We start from the raw sequence: 20206 nt of genomic DNA, 5'->3' as shown, positions 1-20206 counted from the left end.
AAAGATAATCTGTTCTGTATATGCTATAAATACCAACACACAGTTTTGCAAGGAGCTCTGGGTTAAAGAGCTGAGAGGAAAAAGTATGGTTTGCTGCCCAGTGAATTACTCATCAATACAGTCTTAACTTGTTTGCAATTCCTAACCAAAACATTTACCCAATGATAATTTTCTAGAATTGATTATACTTATACCTGGGCCCCTGTAAAGCTGGAAAAACTAATTGTTGCATTCTTGCATTCTCTTGACTCCATGGCAGGAGCTATCTGTGTATAGGGAAATAGAAGGAACCTTGTTTGTCTGGTTATAAAGTGTAAATAAGGAGTAAATGCAGAAGAATAGTTGGGTTTCTGATTGTTCTGTGCCCAATTCATCCTGTGAAGGCAATGGAAAATCTTCTGTTGGCTTAGGTAGGGTTTATATCAGTCCCTTAGACATTATCAATCCATCCAGAAGGATTCATAGCATTCACCCTATGGCTCCAACTTACTTTAATTCTTTACCTAACATTTCTGAAAAGCAGATTGTAAGGGAGCATTTCTTTATAGTTAGGAAAAGAACACGGTGCTTAATTTTAATGGAAAACTCCTTTTTAAACACAGACGGATCCTGCTGTGTTTGACAAATATGTTCCAGAAAGAAGCTCAATCTAGATGTTATGTGTAACTTTATCTTATTCCCTTTTGAGCACTACTGTTCTTGCAAAGTGATCTCTCAACTGCCCAAAGTCATTACACTTTTTCCCTTTCACATTGTACCTCTGTAAATGTCAGGCATAACTACATTTTTATTTGCAGAGATACCACTGCTATGAATGAGTAAAAATTTCCTGCTCCCCCGCCTCCTTCTCTTTACCCTGTGCGCTTTCTGCTAATATGATTTGTTGAACAAATTGTTCCATTAATCTGGGGCTGTTTGACAGAGTGAGAAAATAAGTGCCAAAGTGAGAAGATTCACAAGAATCGGAAATCTCAGTCCCTCTTTCTCAAGGTAAATAGTTATTATATCAGGGTGTCAGACTGGTGAAATGGATGTACTTTCATTCTCAGTTTGTAAATGTCACTTTTCCTCAGCCCATCAGGGTGACAAATGAGGTGTGGGTTACAGTAAGAGTTCATTCCTTGACAAAGTTCTTGCTGGTTTATTTCAACGGGAAGGTAACCTCCCCTTTCTGCCCCCCACCCAAAAAGCAGGGGGAGGGGGACACATCTTCAGTCAGGAGAGAAACAAAAAACAAGGCAACTTGGGCTTGAATAACGCCCAAATTGCTCCCATTTGCTGCTAAAATCTGGTGGAGGTTTCTTCAAAAAACAAGTCATGATACACTTTGTTTGCTTTCCTACTCTTTCCTTGCTTGTTGTTTTTAGCAAAGACCCATATGACATACTTTTACTGGTGCTTATGTCAATATTTATTGAACAAGTGGTCAAGAGAGGCCACTTTCTAAGCCCTTTGCTATCTGGTTGTTAATTACCACACTGCAATGTGTTAATGAAGAAGAACACCCACCTCTTTTGACAGGTAATTGATAAGAGATCAGGAGGCCCAATGACTGACAAGGAATATGAAATGGCTTCTTTGATTGCCCCAAAGATCACAACTAGCAAGGAGCTCACAGGCTCCTGGGGAAGCACAGTCACAGGGAGAAGAGAAAAGGATGATCTAAACAATTTGAGCACCAGGTCTTTTTGATTTTTGAGTCTCTGATTACCCTCAGGAAAATAAGATTTGCAGGAGGTCATGAAATGTCTTCCAAGGGTGAACTATTATCTTCAGGACATGTGGGGTTTTTTTCCTCATGATTAAGTAACCATGAAAGAAAGCAGCTCCTGCCAGAATTTGCCATAGTGGTAATTCAGAAAGATATTTGTTTGATGGATTCACCTCGTTTCTTTCAGCTTGTAGCAGCTCTTAGCTTTTAGAATTATCTGGTCACTCAATTTGGGTTCTCATATTGAGAATTGTTTATAGGTTTACTGTGCTTGGTGCTCAAGAACAAAACTGTTTTGAAAAAAAAAAAAGTGATTTTGCAAGAAATTCTGGAGAAAAAGCTGGAAAAAAGTAAACGTGGGATAGATTTATTTGTTTTTTAGTTTCAAAATGAAATAAAATTTTCTTCAAAAATTAGGAAAACAAGCAAGCTGAATGGAAAATCAGAAACAATCAGCAGACCCTATGTGTATTTTCTCAGAAGCTTATCAAAAGCAATATGTTTCCATGTAACATTTTGCTTTTAGTGAATCAGCATTTTCTGATGAAAATACATTTTATTGCAAAATGTCTGCTCCATTGGCACATAATCCTGCACATGTCATAAGAAATGAAAAGGGTTGAGGGTGAATGGGAACAGGGACCTCCAGATCTGGATCTACTGCTTGAACTGAAAGGCTCCTAAATGAACAGCTATTATAGACTCCTGTGCGTGTTCGAACCCTCAGAGGGAGATATTAATTAAATGCATGTAACATGTTTCTTTTCCTGACTGATAAAATGTCAGGCTTTGAATTAGCTCGACGATGACAATGCTTATGATTCAGAAATGGAAATTTGCTTTTCATTATTAAGAAAACCACTGTACTCCAACACTCACTTGAAAGAATCTATTTCTACCAATACGTCTGCTGTTAAATTCCCATGCTAGAATATTTGTTAGAAATTAACATTAAAATGGAGACTACACATAATCAAAAAAAAAATCTAATTTTTTCTCTACATGTACATTTCCCATATATTTATCTGTATAAAACCCAAGTAGCAGATAATAGTGAATTTTGTATGACATCATATGCATTTCAAACAGATCACAGTTTCATCACCATACAAGTATCTTTTCCTAACAAATCAGGGACTAAAAGGCCGTACTGAAAATAGAAATTTGAAAAAGTAATAGTACCGTGAATAAGAAAAACAAATCACTTCATACTGTGACTTTATTTTTTCTTTAAAATATTCTTCTCTTTTTCTCATCAAGCTTGCTCCTGCACATAAATTGTTCTTTGAAGACCTATTTTCTCTAATACTGGCTAAAATAAGCAGAACAGTTACAGTCAACAATATTCTGCCCACTTTGCCAGAGCCTTCATAATTTATGTCTAACCTGGATAGGAAAAGCCCTTATAAATTTCAACAAATGTCTCATTAATTAACACCCCATCTCCCTAAGCCACAGAGCAGCTGGTGAAAGGAATTGTGTAGGTTGATTCTGTAGATATAAACTAGGTCAACAAGAGGGATCCATACTCACTATTGCAAGCTGATATTTCTCTGGAGGGTATTAATAGTTTCTCGGATCTTTCAGCTTAGGCTCATAACTATACAAAGTCAACAGTATAAAGCTGCTCAGCCTATGTACTTAAATTAAAGAAAAATAAAATAAAAAAACCCACAATGCATTACAAGGTTTCTTTGCAATCTGATGCAATGGGTAAAATCCTGAAATCCTTCTTTAGGCCTATAGCCAAGACAGTGGGAGGCTTTCTATTGATTTAAATGAACTTTGTATTTCAAATTTTTTCTGGTTAGTACTTGATCATGCAAACTCTTTACTGATTACACTATATATTCATGGAGAGTCTGAAGTCCTTAGTAAGGCAACTCTTTCTTCTTGCCTGCATGATAAATTATCTAGAGAGCATTGTTCTCTGCTCATTTCTAAATACTCCTTTAGCCTATTCAGCATGCTAATTTTAGGGCAATTTATTTTTTCTATAACTGTGCATAACTATAATAAAATTAAACTAAAAATATAAGGCTGGACAGCAAGGAATTAATATTACAGGTCTATCTAATGCAAGGACTGAATACAAGGCGGAAAAACGAGAGGAAGAAAATGCCTGGGAAGCATTTCCCTTGCTATAGATGTCTTGCATATGAAAACCTTGTCTGAAGTCATCTGAGGAGGCAGACAGGCAATTTTCACCTATTCTTAGTGTTAGTATATACTATATCATGATGGGATGCGGGGAAAGGAGAGGAGAATGCAGTGGCTAGCAGGGAAAGATTAGCATACAAAATTTAAGCAGGATCTGATAGCAGGAGGAGGGAGTCAATGGGCAGGCAGAGCAGAGGAAGACTTTTCCACACTGGCAGACTCACTTCAAAAAGGTGCAGAACCAGGAGTGCAAGACCAAAATAAATGATAGCAAGAGGGTGAGCATTTATCAGAAAAGAGGGAGAGCAAGTAGGGGATACAGTAGGATGTGAAAACAGCAAAGCAGTCAGGAGTGAAGCCATAAAGCTCCTTGGAGGAGATAATCCTGCCTCTAGTGAAGTCAATGGGAGTTTTGCCATTGACTTCAACAGGGTCAGGATTTCACCCAGGGAGTGTTAATATGATGTGGAAAGAGATAGGAAGACTGGGGAGATACTCAAGAGAGACAGCAACATGGTCATAGCATATAACATTAGCATATTAATGGCTATGGCTGTTTTATTTTACAGCTCTGTATGAAGCTTAGAGACTATAGGAACTTTAAGAATACTAATATGTCCCTCATTATTAACTAATGCAATGTCAGGAATCCTCCAAATACAGATCCCCTGCCCACCCCTATCTCCCCCTGCAATATCTCATGAGGGAGCTGGAGTCAGACTAATTTTGGTATTAAAAAAAAAAATTCAGAACAAATATCATTGTGTCCAGTAAGCCGAATGTATTGATTGAATCCAAGCTGACCACAAAATTTAATTGCAGGTCCTGAATTATTTGAGGTTAGGAAAAGTTACATTATAGTTTCTGAGTTAAGCTAAATAGATCAAGACTTTTTATCTTGTAAAAGAACAACCTAGAAGAGGGATAAGGAGGTCAGAGATAGGTCTTTAACATACTGACTGGCCTGGAAATGGCAAATAGATAATGAATGTTCACTGTCTCTAGTAATGCAAGATTTAAAAGTCATCAAAGGAAACTAGCACAGGGTATATTCAAAATGTACAAGACTTCTGTCTGCGTAGCACAAAGGCAACTTGCAAATTCCTTGCAAAAAGATTTAGGGGTGGTTGTATAGCTTCAAAAACAATCTATGGAGAAATTCATGGAAGAAAAACACACTGAGAGTTATTCAATGCATAGAGAGCTTTTCTTTAAGGAGCTCCTGGGCCATGGGGTTTTTTTTTCTGAAAAACAGCACAGAAGTTTAGAAAAATATGCTTGCATTGTTCCCAGGCTATCTACTTATATCCAAATCCAGAGAGCACACACGTTTATACAACTCTTAGGTCCAACATGGTGCAGGAATTCTCTACTCTAAGGCAAGAGAGGCAGATTTATTTAAATAAAGTCCACATTTCTGTTTTTTCCATTTTTTATTTAAATATTCTGGGAGTACCAGGTAAGGGATAAAACTGTCTGCAGATAAAGGTTGGGTTTGTCAGAATAACTCCACTGGGCAGCTCTGGAAGGTTTAGCTCTGCCACTGCTCACTAAAAGGAGACAAGGATGCCAAGAAATCAGCAGCTTTGTTGGCTGGGATTTTGCCTTCTACTGGAAATTCACTTAGGAGCTAATCCAAAGCCAACTAAGTCAATGAAAAACTCCCATTAATTTTAATGGGTTTGGGATCAGGCCCTTAAATCATATGTAGGCAGCTAAATCTGCCAGTCCTTTAAAGCTGCATAAATTTACCTGCTATTCCCCAAAGCACAAATGCATCCCTCCAACACCTGTCTGACAGAACTATTGCATATAATAAGAAAACCTTCCAGAATCACAAGTAAGCTGTGAACACCAGCCTGCCACCAATCTCTTCTGATGCTGAGGTAGTTAGTACCTGGGACTGCTAAAAAACCATAATCAGGGATGGGGCTGAGATATGAAATACAAGTATTCCATCTGCTTAAGCTGAGCAGCTCACAAAACATTAGCCAACTGCTAAGTTGCTGCTTTTCTACAAACTGAGTCATCCTCATCACACATTACACTGGGTTTTAAATGATTGACAGGAAAAAAAGCTAAGAGAAGCAGCTATTTCTTTACATTTAGCTGGTTTGTCAGGGCATTTGAAAACTTCTGGATTAAGGTGAAAATGCTTAAGGATTAAGTGGGGAGTGAAGGGAAAGGGAATGAAAACATTTTAGTGCTGTGAATTTAGAAGTCAAGCAGACATGCTCAGGAGAGCTAGCAAGACCTTTACCAATATGCTGTATCTAATCAACAATATCATTTAGAGTTTTCCTCTTTATGGAGGAGAAAAAAAGTAATGTTTGAAGGTTTCTCTAGCCAGCACTCTATCTCATCAGGGCCTTAATACACTCAGCGTGTGTTTTGCAAAATGAGATTTTGCAAAAATCAGGGTCACCCCTTGCACCCAGGCAAGAGGTATTAAAAGATATTCATCTTTACAAAGAGTGTCCTGAAATGATGGAAATAAATATAAGTCTCAAGAACTTTTGAGAGAGTTACCAGAGGCTCGATCACACCAGACAGTTGTGAATCATAACAAGAGATGTCTGGGAATGTATTATTGAAATGAAAGTGCTGATATTGATAATATTTGCATTTAAAAGACTACTGTGAATTGTTTTAATGCTCCTCATCACATGAATAACAGACAAAAAGGAGGTGCCTTTCTGTACTCTTAATTTCTTTGCACTGTGGTAGGCAAAAGGTGGCTTGAGGGGGTCAGGAAATAATGATTTGATTCCTTGGGCTATCGCATGTCTCTTGTAATGCTTTGAGTACTTGGTTTTCTGTGTTTATTTTCCTATATAATATTTTTGGGCAGAAAATTTTAAAAAGAGAGAAGAAAAATCACATATGATCAATTTTACAGAGAATACTGGATAGTTCTATCACATAGCAGGAGATTAAAACATCTTCCACTAGCCATGGAAGCTTGGTTTGGAGGACTATAGGAAAAATTAGGGAAGTTTTTCAAATGCTTGAAGTAAGTTTAAAGACCCCAGAGAGGAAAAAGGCAAGTAGGAAGAACAAGAAGATTTAACATTATCACTTGTAGGAAGCTGTTTCTTTTGTAGAGACCCCCAGAGCTGAGGGAAAAAAAAAAAAAAAAAGGAAATAGTGAATCATTAATTCTCAGCTCAGTTGTTTTCTTTCATGTTTACTATTCACAGTAAGTATTTTATGCCCATTCTGGGACTGGAAACGTTTATATACACAGTAGCAGCAGCATCAGCATCATAATAACTGAATAATTTATATTTTTAAAAAAAACCTTGCACATTTTATAAAACAGTGTACAGGTATTGTTGCACTTGCTCGTGTAAAGCTCCACAGCAAATCTCTGCCTAGAAAATGTCCCAATGTTTTAGGGGAAAAAATTATACTTAGCTAAAGACAATTACCACCTATAAATAAAAAGTCTGAGGTAATTTCAGCTTATTGGTAAAGATTGATGCATGCAGCACACAAAAGTAGCAGTTATGATTCAGGCCTCTCTCCATCACAACTCTGATTACTTCTGAATTTTCTTTCTGTGACAGTACCTGAAGCTACCAGGCAGCTCAGATTTTGGGTGGTGTGGCTGCCAACACCAGGTTCCAAGGAGCTGTGCTGATTTCCCTACTGCTCCTCACAGCCTTGCATGGCCCAGTTAGTTCAAGGGTCTGACTGGAATTCTTCTGCTCTCATGGCAGAGATGTAGAAATATGCTTTAAGGAAGAAGAACTATCCCGAGGATGTCCCAGAAATGGCATGTTCACTCTGAAACTTGCTTCCCTTCAAGCCCAAGACAACAAAAATTCCTTGGTTGTCTCTGACCAGCATGAGCTTATGGGCACACCATTGCAACAGGCATCCTCCACTGAGCACCAGTTCAGGGGCAGCTTTTTCAGAAAAGAGGATACAGAAATTAGACTGATCCTTCTACCCCCTCCAAAAGCCCAGCCTGATATGTGTATGCCAACGTGTTTGTTGGATTTAATTTTTTGAGGTACCTGCTTAAAATAAGGAGGGCAAAAAAAGCCCATACTAGGGGCTTGAAACATTACATAAACTGGATTTACTGATCATCCAGTCTGCACCCTTCCAAGCCCTGTAAAATACATGTAGGTTAACATTATTAAATCCCACTTAAAAATAGGTTGGTTTTGTTAAGTGTGGCATGATTTTTACTGGGTGTTCTGCTCGCCTGGATTCTGGACCTCAGGGAGCACATGTAGGTACACGTGTCACTGGCTGATGTAGCCACCTGGCTGCAACCCTCCATCAAGTTCTTAGCCATTCCCACTTATTAGGAGAGAGGGTTTTTTCTTATTTTAATCTGCACATTGCACATGCATTTAATTTTACATAAAAATGCATGCATAATTAGGCATAGCAGCGATGAAACATTCCCATTTGGAAATGTCCTGCCCAAACCCACACAATTCAGTGTCACATTTGGTACCAAGGTTTTTTAGTACATGACAGCCCATTATCCATTAGTTTTGAATCTCTTCTGTTAAATGCCTTGTTTCGGTTAGAAACTGCACAGTAGGAAATTAAAACATGTTGATAGATTGGAAAGTTATTAAGCTTCCTTGCAGTGTTAAACAAGAATTTACAAGAATTCGCTCTCCAGATTTATCAGGGATATATTTACAGTACTTGAGTAAGTGTGAATATTACTCACTGGAGATATTTAGTCACATACTGTATCTCTCTGAAGGGAGACCATATTGCATTAAATGTCTCCACCATGTTCTGTAATTTGAAAGATAAATCCTTGAGTGCTGATTAGTCATATATTGATACAGAACATCTATTATTTTGGGTCTATAAGAAGATTTTCATCTCTGTAATATTAATTTCTTGGCTATCATCATGCTTTTTCTTAGCAACCATCTTTCATTATCATAACTCAGGCCACTCGATATTGTTAAATTTCCTCATGTACAGTGCCAGAAATGGCATTGCAGGTGGGGGAGGTAAATCTTACTTAAATTAAATGGTTTGGTGTGGGCTTAAAACAAGAGCAGATATTGCTAAGGTTTTGTGTGAAGTTTTTCCAGTGACACATTTTGTGGCATTAAGGAAAAAGCTCAGACTCACAGGGACTCCATTTCTACATCCGAAAACTGGGTTGTAATGTAATTTCCCACTGATATGGGGAGATGTTGTTTTTATTCCCAAATTATTATGTAATATATTAGTTAAAATGGGGTCCAATTGCTAAGATCAAAAATAGCATTTAGCACCTCGACTCCCACTGAATTCAAGTATCTGACTCTGCTTGGGTATCTGGTAAGGAAAAAAAAAAATAGGTGCTCTGTCTTGCATGTGTATTTCTGTCTAGTTATGAAATACAGGCAGCAATGGTGACCAGAATAAAAACTTCAATTTACCAAAAGAAAAGATAAAATAATTTTGATGCTTTTGTAGGTAGTGAGAAATATCAACTATCTCTGATACACATGAGCTTTACTCAATACTCAAAGCCAAAATAGCTCTCGTAGTCCCATAGCTCAAAGTTGAAGTTAGGAGCAATTTTTAAGCATTGATTTTTGACTAACCATCAGTGTAGCACTAGATTTTTCTGTCTTTAAATCACAGCTGGGAATGGTATTCTCAAAATACTATGGTTGAGTAAGAATCGAACGAAGTTCCATGGAAAGTTACTTTTCACAATGCAATATTGTTCCTATACATTAGAGAAATATCAGTTCTCCTCGTCTGTCTTCAGCCCACTTGTCAGGAGAAAAAATAGTCATGTTTTCAGGTTTTCTCATTTTTTTTTCCTCCTTTCCATTAAAAAGCAAACGAACAAAATCCCCAGAAAAATAACTGCCCACTAACAAAATCCACACAGGGCCCCTAGTTTACTCCTCTCCAATGTAAATGTTTTGCAAGTGTTTCAGCAAGAGGAAGATTTACTTTTTTTTTTTCCTGGACAACAAACAGAGCCAAGCTATTTGGTGCCCTGATACTGCCCTGCTAACACCTCTCAGCTGTGGGACAGAGGGACTCGGACCCAGGATCTCATCCCTGTGCCTTCCCAACCCTCCTCTCTCCCAGGCAGCAATGATCACCACAGCATAGGCAGCTCCACATCTTTTGTGATCAGAGAAGCTGCTCTAACACCAGCAATTAATTTCTCCTATTGGGACATCAGGGGCTTCAAACAGTTCACAAGCACGGCAAAATAGATGGCAAGACTCCAATTTTCTTCCATGAACTTTCTAGGTCAGAAATCAGGTTTTAAGGGCACAGGAGATCATACTGTCTGGCTTGCTCTATAATCCTGGAAAAGAGACCTGTCCTAGGCTGACCAGCTTGTGAATCGAGGCCACTGTTTTTTCTTTAGTTGGCCCTGCAGAAAAAATAGATTTTTCTTTGAGCTCAATGCTCAGAATTCCTATGGAAATAAAAAGGTGAAAAAAGGGAATGGAAATAAAAAGGAAACGGAAATGGAGGGGGAAGGGAAAGGGAAAGGAAAAAAAGAGGTGAAGGGGAAGAGAAAGTGGAAGGAAAGGGGGGAATGAAATAATTTCTACTGTGCTAAACGCAGCTGGATATGAGCCTGCCATAATTTCACACACAAATCTTAACCTTTCCTCCCTCAGCTCGACCAGACTCCTGTAGTTCACAAAATGTTATCACAAGCGAGTTGAGCTGGCTGCACACTCACGGCCCTAGGAGCATTCAGACCAGTATGAGACAAACCAGCTGTGCCAAATCCTGAGCTGAAGCATTGCCATGAGGTTCATCTGGTTTAGATCAAAGGGCTATAGGGCGACTCTCATCAGAAAGTGCTGGGAATAGGAGACCTTAAACCTTTTGATTCCCGCAGTCCCTCAACCTCCAGATAAATTAAAATATTTAATCAAAATCTAATGGCAGTGATCTTGTTTGTAGAAATGCTTTATTATCCCGTGCATTTTAACCACAATCTGTCTGGTTCCTAATGCGACCTAAAGAACTAGTCGGCATTTATTACAAATGCAAGGCAGAAAGCTTCTGGCTCAGCAATTAATCACTGACATGGAGGAATTTCTTCTCTCCAGGTGGGGAACCCATCCAAAAACTAAGAAAAATAATCGGGCTAATTAATTCTTATCTGCAAAGAGCAATTAGATAAATGACCTAAAAACAGGCCTGTCACCCCTAGTGAGGTGCTCGGCTTCTAAATAGAATAATGTCTCTTTGCCAGGCCATCTCTGCAGTGAAATGGAGATCACAGGGAGGAAGGGGAAAAGACAGCATGTGGGGAGGGAATGGACTGATAGGGGAGTAGGTTAATTAGAGCTGAGACCAGCCATTGATATAAAAAAAATTAAACCAAAGCTCTGCACTCGGGTAGATTTGCTATGATCCCATCACCTTCACAGCTCTGCCTTTGTGCAGCCAGAGCTACTAAGGAGAGTGAAGCCATGTCTCCAAGCTACTTTTGAAGAGGAAAACCACTCACCAGGCTTGTCCACCACTGCATTGCATTTCACCTTGGTGAGTGGCATCCCTGACATGGCATCCTTATTAACTCTGAACTGTGTGTCTGCAGCATGGAATGATGGCGCCAAAGTGAGATGCAGAGTACTCTGCTTCAATTAGTTTGCTCCAGCAGACTTCTTCTGGTTTAGTTAGGAAATATGCAATGCAGAAACCTTCAGGAATGAGCCAAATTAATCTAAGCAGCAAAAGTGAGACGGCAGTAAGCGCATTTCTACAGCAGACCTTGGCTCATCTGTGCATCCCCAACAAAATCTTGCTGTCCTTTCAGACATCTCATAACCAGGCAAAAAACCAGGAAGATAATCAAAAGAGGAGAGAAAGGGCTTTGGGACATATTAGGATAATATTAAGAATTTGTTTTTGCTTTCCTGTTCACAATTAAGTTCCTTGCTCAGTGGCACAAGGTATCTTTTCCCTGATCCTGCTGTTCTGCTTACTTGTGTCATGACACCATGCCATGTCCGATGGCAGGAGACAAAGGGACACATTGAAGGAATTGATTCGGGCTTATTGAAGTATTTACAGAAATAAGCCTAAATGACCAGACATAAAATACTGCAGCAGTCAGATTAAAACAATCCACTCCAGTTATAGTTAATCAGGGCTTTAGCCTCCAAGGAACTGATTTGAGACTAACAAAGTGTTTTCCAGCTCCCAAACCCCATGCCAATCACGTTACTCCTGCCTTGGAGCTGTTAACAATACCAAATACAAAAGTAAATGCAAGTCTGCAGATAGTTTTACTGCTTCCAATATCCAAAGCTTCTTACAGTAAAAAAGAAAGACTAAAAAAATTATCATCCCCAGGGCTACAGATGCTGGTAAGAGACCTTTGTCTCTGTCTGAAACCTTGTGTGACCAAGGTTCTTATAATTTATACAAAGCAGATGCCTGCTTAAATGCTTTACTCAAAGCTGTCATGGCCCCTACATCCAAGCAGTTAACAATAAATTACAAGGACTAATGGATTAGATTAAGATGCATGAAAACATTGTATATATTCTGAAGAATGATACTTCACCTACCAAAAAAAAAAAACCACCACAAAAAAAACTCACTGCTGTGAATGTTTGGAAAGGAAAAGAGATATATATTCCAGTTAAGTACTTTGCTGCTTGCATTGGCTGAAATGCGGCGGCACAACAAAAGCAACCATCTGTGTTTAAACACAAAGGAAGAGACAAGCAAGTCTGTGTCAGTTTAAATTTATATTTTCCCCCGATGATGCTAATGTGAGGTTTAAGGCAGAGCAGAGCCCACAGGATGCCTAAGGATGTTTCTGGAAGATGAATGCATGTGTGGAAGATGGACAGCTCAGGTCCAGGTGTGAGCTTCTGCAGGACTGGGGATGTTCTGGGGAGAAGGTTTGCTGCAGGAGGAGGATTCCTTCCTGAGCTGATGTCCACTTCGTAAACTTTGCCACAATTCAGAAAATAAAGATGAATAAGTTTCAGTTTGCACTTTTTGCGGCATATTAAAATGGACAAGGCTCCAGGCACAGGCTGTTGAGGCGGGCTAATTGGAAGATTACTCTAATATCCTCTCTTCATTTTTTTGCAAAGATGCAGGAAAGTTCTCAAGAACTGGAAATTCAGACATGGCTGCAGTTCAGAGTGGATACTTGCTAATACTGCTGCATAATAGAAGAGCTGGGAGTATCTGAAAATAACACAGGAATAATTGGAAAAGTAGCTCGGAAATTTGCAGGCCAATTGGTGTTTACAAGAAAAGCCAGTGGCACATTATCCAAACATCAGAATAGAAGGATGGAATGATGCAAATCAACACAGATTCACTAATAATTTAATTAAATTTAGTAAAGAAAAAAACAAAGTGTGAAAACATCCGAACTGCAGTTTTCCTGCCAAAGTTCTTCCCTTTTATTTCTGAGCCTGCTTTGGCTCTATCAAGAAGAGCCAAACCCAGGCTCATTCTTATCTAGAGTATGTTGACTGCACCATATTGGTAATATTCATTCCCACAATAAAACTGGAGCTACCTAGAATTGAGAAATTTGGGGGCAGCTGGCACATCAATGTCCCCAACCCACTGCAAATGCCTGCAAGGGCTGTTTCCTCTATATGTACCCTGTACAAGGATTGAGAGTCAGGAGAAATAGCTTTTTTTTTTTTTTTTTATCTTTCAGCCAACTCACTTATGTTTAATTTATACAGAAATAGGTACAGCCTCCTTCAGCACCAGAGCATTAGGGTGTTTTTAATGAATAACTTGCAAGAAACAGTCACCTGCTAACAGGTCAGCCTCCCTTTTGTGTTTCATTCTAGTTTCATTAGTAAAGAAAAAAAGGCCTTTGATTGGATTAATGGAAATAGAACCACAGGGTTTAAATTATAAAGTATCCAGTGGTTATTTCTAGTAGCTCCTACTTTCAACTGGGATCATGATTTTTATCATCTCAGGCTCAAAGCTTTTGTGTTTGACTGCCTTGGACTGCAACATGGAAAGGTTTTGCTTTAGCAGAAATCACATTTCATCTTTCTCTCTTCAGTGATGCAGCTAAACAGCCCCTGGCTTTAAGGCTATCACCCCTACTTGATCCCTGAGCTGCTGGGGTTGCTCTCGTCAGAAACTTCTGAGCAGACTCCCTTTGGTTGTTTGCTTTTTTCTCCCCTCTATTCTCCTCCTCCTCATATCCCTGCACCACCACCTTCCAGCGAGGGGCTATTTTTATTTATGTATTTATTTCTTTCCATTGAAACTGCAATGTCTGGAGGTGGCTACAGGCAGGACACGGAGCCATATGCTCTGCCTAACTTATATAAACAGCGTCCTGGGTGACAGCCTTTCCTGGCCCATCTGCAGCTGCCAGGGAATCCATTATTTTTCTGGTCCCTGGGGAGAAAAAGTTCTTGAGCATCATTACTCCTAGGCAAATGTAACTGACTCTACCATGCACCCTAATTTGCTTGCCATAATTATAGGTCGCTCACCCCCCTTTGCTATTTATAAACCTTTTTTATTTATTTTTTGTACTTATCAATAATGAATGGAGGCTAGTGAATCATGGGGCTGTAAATTTGAATATTATGAAAATGCTAATAACAAGGTATCATAGGCAGCAGCACCCAGGTCTTATCAGCTGGTCAGATGCTCTATTAAGCAGCCAGTGAGGAGTTCAAGCAAATTGGTTATGTTAATGTCCTGTAGTACTTGGGGAAGACGAGGAGTTAGCAATTAATTTTTTTTCCTTCTTCTTCCCAGGCTGCAAGCCGACAAGGCAAATTTATATTCCTCCTATTCTATGGGACCCCAGCTCGCAAGGGGGGCAAGGTGAAAATGCAGGAGCCTACCAAGAGCTTTCTGAGATCTAATTGAATGGTGCAACTGTAAAAGCTGCTGGGAGGGCAAAGGGCTGAGCAAGGAATAAATAAAGAAATATATAAATAAGCAAGCAAGCCCCAAAACAATGGGAATGAGGCATTCTTCCCCATTCATTCAGCTGACAGTGCTTTTGCAACTTAAACCTGTTTTATTAATTATGTTTGACATTTCCTTAATTAGTTTCATTTACATCCCATCAGCCCCTACCAGACGATTGCCCCATACATCATTTCACCAGAGGACTGAGATGCCTACAGAATTACAAAAACACCCCCCTCACTGCAAACCCCAGTAACTCATCACTGTATATTTCACGGATTTTGAGAATTAATCTTCTCACCTCCTATTTCTCTTTAAAAAAATATGTGGACATTTCATCTTTTTTTTTAATTAATATGAATTTTTCAAAGGATTGTGATGCAGGACTAAATTTCTAGTTTCCTTGCATACATACAATTTGCTTTGTTTCACAGTTCTTATGTATCCTGACATTGACAAAATATGGACTCTAGTGAAGGATCCAATTCCATGGACTCTGCCTTGGCTCCACAGCCTCGCTAATAACCCCCGTGCTTTTCCCAGTTAGCTCTAGAAACTCACAATATTTTAATTTATGGAGAGATTCTTGCTGCCCCCACAGTTGATATGCAGTTTTCCATATATTGATTAATTTCTACAGAAGCCACGACAGACTTTTTACAACTTTAGTAAGAATGAAAGGATTTTTTTTTGTTGTTGTTTCATACCATTGCTCAGAGCTCTGGCGTGTTTGTCCTACCTCTCTCTCCATCCCCTCCAGGGGCTGGTACGTGTGCTGTCACTCTGCACACTGAGCAGCCAGACACAGGACTGGCATTAGAGGCAGGCATTTTAGAAGTACACACTATTTTAAAATCAGCTCAGTGCATTGTGCAGAGAGCAGAGCGAGTCACAGCTCAGCACGAGGAGCACGGAGTGCTTTCAGTCTGGAAGCTGCACAGCCAAAAATCACACGGTGCTGCCTGAGGAAATCCAATCTCCTGCAGGAGCAGAGCCCTGCATGCCCGACCTGGGAGCCACCTGGCAGGAGGCAGGACCTGCTGCCCACTTGGGCTGTCAGGTGTCTGGTGCAGAACGTGGCTCTGCTGTCCAGCACTCGGCACACAGAGACTGCCTGATCCTGACTGGGGTAAAGTGACAACCTGTTTTTGCTAATCCCAGAACGTGCTACCAGGAGCTGTCATTTCAGAGTCATCACACTCTCTGTTGATATCACTGAAGTTAATCATGCAGAAGGAAAAAGCTTGTATTAAAGCAGATAATTATTCCCCAATTCCTTAATAATGCATGCAAAGGAAAGTGATTCTTATTGTCTTGGCAAACTGTGGTATTTCAGCACATTTTTTGTTTAATATTGTTACCCAGGTATCTTTCCTCCTTTACACCACCTAGATCAGGGTTGTTACACTGTACAGTGTCTGAGAGGTTTCTTTACTGTGAACTGCTATACCTTATACTCAGCCCATACTTACGTTGTAACATTGGCACAGTGGGAGCTAATTGACATAAGTAACCAGGTTATCTTGATTGATTTGAGAAGTTCATCCAATTAAAAAGGCAGCTGAGGAGATGTTGTCCCTATCCAACCACTTACCCTTGCAAGGGCTGTCCAGATCTGTGTGTAACAGCAGCACAGGGATCTGCCAGCTCAAGCCCTCCCAATACAACTACCAGATGGACTTACAAGCCCCAATAAAAGAAATATTAATGCAACATATGGAAATATATTCACTAAAAGAAACAGACTCAAAGAAATATTGATGTGCTTGCTTTCTCAGTGGGACTCATTTGCTAGGGCAGAGCTTGCTGCAGTCTCTTAACCACATTTCTCAGCCCTTTTGGCTCTGGGGCCAGGTCACGTGAAGCCAGGCAGATATTTCTGAGCTTTCAACAGGATCCAGATGTCACAGATGCTCCTGGTGCTCTGTCCTCTCCAACCTTCACATAGATGGCCCTAGCCTGGGTTATAACCAACTGTCTCCTCAAATTAAGTCTGCCCAAAACTTTAAGCCTTCACTGTAATAAAATTCTCTCAGCCCTCAACCCTCAGAGGGGAGGCAGAGGGGAGAAGATGGGGGAATAACGTTCTCATTTCACCTCAGAGGTTATTACATCTGTGCTCTGGGAAGCAACAGACATCAGGGCTAGAGTTCCACAGTTGGACTAGACATAGAGAAAAAATCTTGCAATTTGTTCTGAAACCAGAGAGATTTCATCCTGTTTTGGAAGCCTTCCAGGTAAAAGCCATGTCTGGGACCCTCTCCAGATTTTCTGCAAAGCACTGGCTGTTTCATTTCCAGATCATTTCAACCATCAAGATCAAAGGGAGCCTGATTTTAAAAGCAGGAATTAAGTACTGGTGAAGGAGAAGGCAGTTTTAACTTTGCTGTAACCATACACACGATTCACAGAGGAGTTTCATCAAAAAGTTTGGGGGGGTGCTGGTTTTGTTTTGTTGTTTGTTTCTTGCTTCATTCCTTTCCTTGTTCTCTCTTATCTGTGATCCAAGCATTTCCCCAAGACACTGCAAGAACATGGGTGTGAGAGGAATACGGAGCAGATTGTAGGGAAAAGGCTGATAAATCCCATTCAAAATTTGCTGGTGTTTTTCTTTCTGAAGAATTCAGCTCAGAAGCCGTTCAGAGGAAATTTGGAGAGATGAAGATGGGGGAGGAAATACCGATCCCTGTGGGACCACAAACAGCCCTGGGTGTTCTTTGGGCTCTGGCTTCATAAAGTGGTTCTTTTTGAGTGAGGTTGGCTCCTTTTTAATAATGTCCTCTTCTGTCATTGATGCTATTTCATGGCAAGTTAACCTCAAAGGGTTTAGATCATTTCCCAGCTTTCCTGTTTGGATTCCACTACAAACACATGAACACAAACCCCAGACCCTCCAGTTCAATTAGGAATAGTTAAAAACCTCCACTAAAGTAGTTTGGTAGATTTATCAGATGCTGCTGGGGCTTCAGATTTATCTCAAATAGCATCAAATGACCAAAAAAGAAAAAAAAATCAAAATATTTTTCTGTCACATGCTGTCATACATTGTCAGGGAACCTTGTGCTGTAGCTGCAGTGAAGTTGAATCTGATTAAAAGATCAGCAAACAAGGCAGGTTGAGGGGAATTTGATCTCATCATTGCTATGCCTGGAAATACCTGTCATCTTCTAGGTTGTCCTGCACTGTGACACTCTTTCTTATCCAGTTTGCCAATGGACATTCATGGTGACATTCTCTGCAAGAAAAAAAGCAGAAAAGAAAAAAGAATAAGAGGGATTTGAACCATACCAATTTTATTTTCAAGTTCTGTATTTTTATTCCTCTGAGATCGAGTCTAAACATAAATACCAATTACCAGAGCTACAGACAAATGAATAATTTGTTGTAAAACAATCCTGATTTATTCAAATGAGAGTAGAGGTGAAATTAGAGCTACGCAGGATATTATGTTAAAAAGCACACGCATACAAAAAGAAAACAAAATGTCTAATTTTAACATAGTGTTGTTATCTGTGATTAATGATTTCCGTGGGTGTATAACTCTTATGCAAAAATGCCATGTAATCATGTACATATTTGATTAAATAGCTTAATTTGTGTTCATTTTAAAAAAAATAAAATAAAGCCAAATAAGCTAGATAATGAGTGGGCGTGTTGTAGGAAAAGCAGATGGGATTTGAGGCACTAGCTGTGTTCAAAGGAAGCCACCAATTTCACTTCAAGAATATTTGCGTATGAAAGCTGATATTTTCTAGAAACATTCATGAGTAGAACACAGAGGGAAATTTTGCCAAATTCTGCTGTTTTTAATGAAGGCATGCGGGGGGAAAAAAAAGTTCAGCTGAGCCCAGTTAAATTCCCACTCCACAGGAAGAGCATCTTTATTTATTTATTTTTCTCTATTTACTGGGAATGTTTTCTTTCTCTGAGTCAATTATACCTAAAGCATCCTTTTGTTTACTTCTGAGCCTCTGACAACAACCTCCCCTTTCTTTGCCTTCACCTGTGGAATTAAATACTTACTTTTCATCACACAATAAAAAAAGACACCTCCCCAGACTGGAAATAATGGGATCCTTTGGTGGTAAAGCTGTGTAAATCACAGTGTCAAATGAATGGACAAAGCTTTAATGGGGCTAATAAACACGTCCCTCTGTATTGAGCAAGGGGACTTTTTATGAAAATGATCAAATAAAGTAATAAAAAAGAAGGGGCTTCCCCTCTGGGTTTATGAGCTCTCTTGTTACACATCATGTATGACACACTGACTGGCAGAATATATGATGGACTGTCATACATTGCAGAATGACTTCAATTAGGATGATAAGATGACAAGTTCCCATAGTTCATATCTGGGTTGGCTGTGGGTTTTTTTTCCAGCAGGGCTCTTACTTTGACCTCTTTCTTTCTAATGTTTGATATGAAATTTAAAGGGCCAGCTGAGGTCGTAGGAGACAAAATATGACTTATGTCAGGGGAGGGAGAGGAAGGCCACTTGTTTCTTTATTTTCTCTTATATCCATGGGTAGGATCCTGTAATTCAGGCTCTGACTCACTATTGAAAATAATTAATGCCAACAGTTCAACCCACACTCACAACTCCAGAATTATAAACCAACACATACAGCCTGCCACTCAAAACTGACTGCAAAAATCACTGCAAACTCCCCAAAAGCTACCAACAAATCTGAAGGCACATCAGACAAGGTGACACACGATCCAGCATCCATGAGTGTCATTTATTTGCTTTATACTGACCAGTTCTGGATGTGGAATCACACGGAAATGCCTGTATTTCTTCAGGGTAGAGACTGACTTTGGGCCCATAAAGACACACTGGAAGAAAGAGAAGGCTGAGATAATTTGGATTTCTGAGATTTTCCAGCTAAAACCTTGGTTTGAATCTCTCTATTTGGCTGATACAGGTAGGAAACTTGAAGAAGGGGTTGTACCCAAGATGTATGGTGAGGTAGTGCTTTCAGCACTTTGAACCTTAGAGGAGAAAAAAAAAAGGTATAAATTAGGAAGTACTTAAAATTTACGGATGGTTTTGAGGGTCTGAAAAATTTCACATGTTAAAAAATAACTCCCCAAAACAGCCAGTGTACAAGCCCTTCTTTTGGGGTTATTTTAGTGTTCTTTAAAGGACTATGTTCCAATGGTCATCAAGAGCAAATATTGCTCTTGTAAGACCTACATATAATACTACTGGGTCAGGCTCAATCTCAGACTGCTTCTTCTGTGGCAGCTATAAAACAGACAGAATGAAGATGGAAAGCTATTCATCCTCAGCAGAGCTAAGCAGGCTCCCTGATATTGCTGATCCTGAGGACCATCATCTGCCTGACCCCAGGGATGCTCCCTGGCTGGACAGCATCTCCTCACCCACTCAGGCTCTGACCCTGGCATTTTACATGGTTGCATGATTTGAAGCAGCCC

At 39.6% G+C, this 20206-nt stretch overlaps 1 long non-coding RNA gene across 4 annotated transcripts in view; it reads right to left on the bottom strand.

Moving 5' to 3' along the window:
* The window catches only part of LOC118690815 (uncharacterized), a 60922-nt gene that overhangs the window by 13310 nt on the left and 27406 nt on the right, over positions 1-20206 (bottom strand). For all 4 annotated transcript variants that reach the window (XR_008508598.1, XR_008508597.1, XR_008508599.1 and 1 more), the window contains 2 exons: positions 19526-19603; positions 17925-18002 (listed from right to left, as the gene is read on the bottom strand). This is a non-coding gene — a long non-coding RNA (uncharacterized LOC118690815). The remainder of the gene's footprint in view (positions 1-17924; positions 18003-19525; positions 19604-20206) is intronic.

This window comes from Molothrus ater, chromosome 13 (assembly GCF_012460135.2).
Source record: "Molothrus ater isolate BHLD 08-10-18 breed brown headed cowbird chromosome 13, BPBGC_Mater_1.1, whole genome shotgun sequence".
NCBI classification, from domain to species: Eukaryota; Metazoa; Chordata; class Aves; order Passeriformes; family Icteridae; genus Molothrus; species Molothrus ater.
The sequence above is the reverse complement of the archived record's forward strand: the minus strand, read 5'-3'. Positions and strand labels throughout refer to the sequence as shown.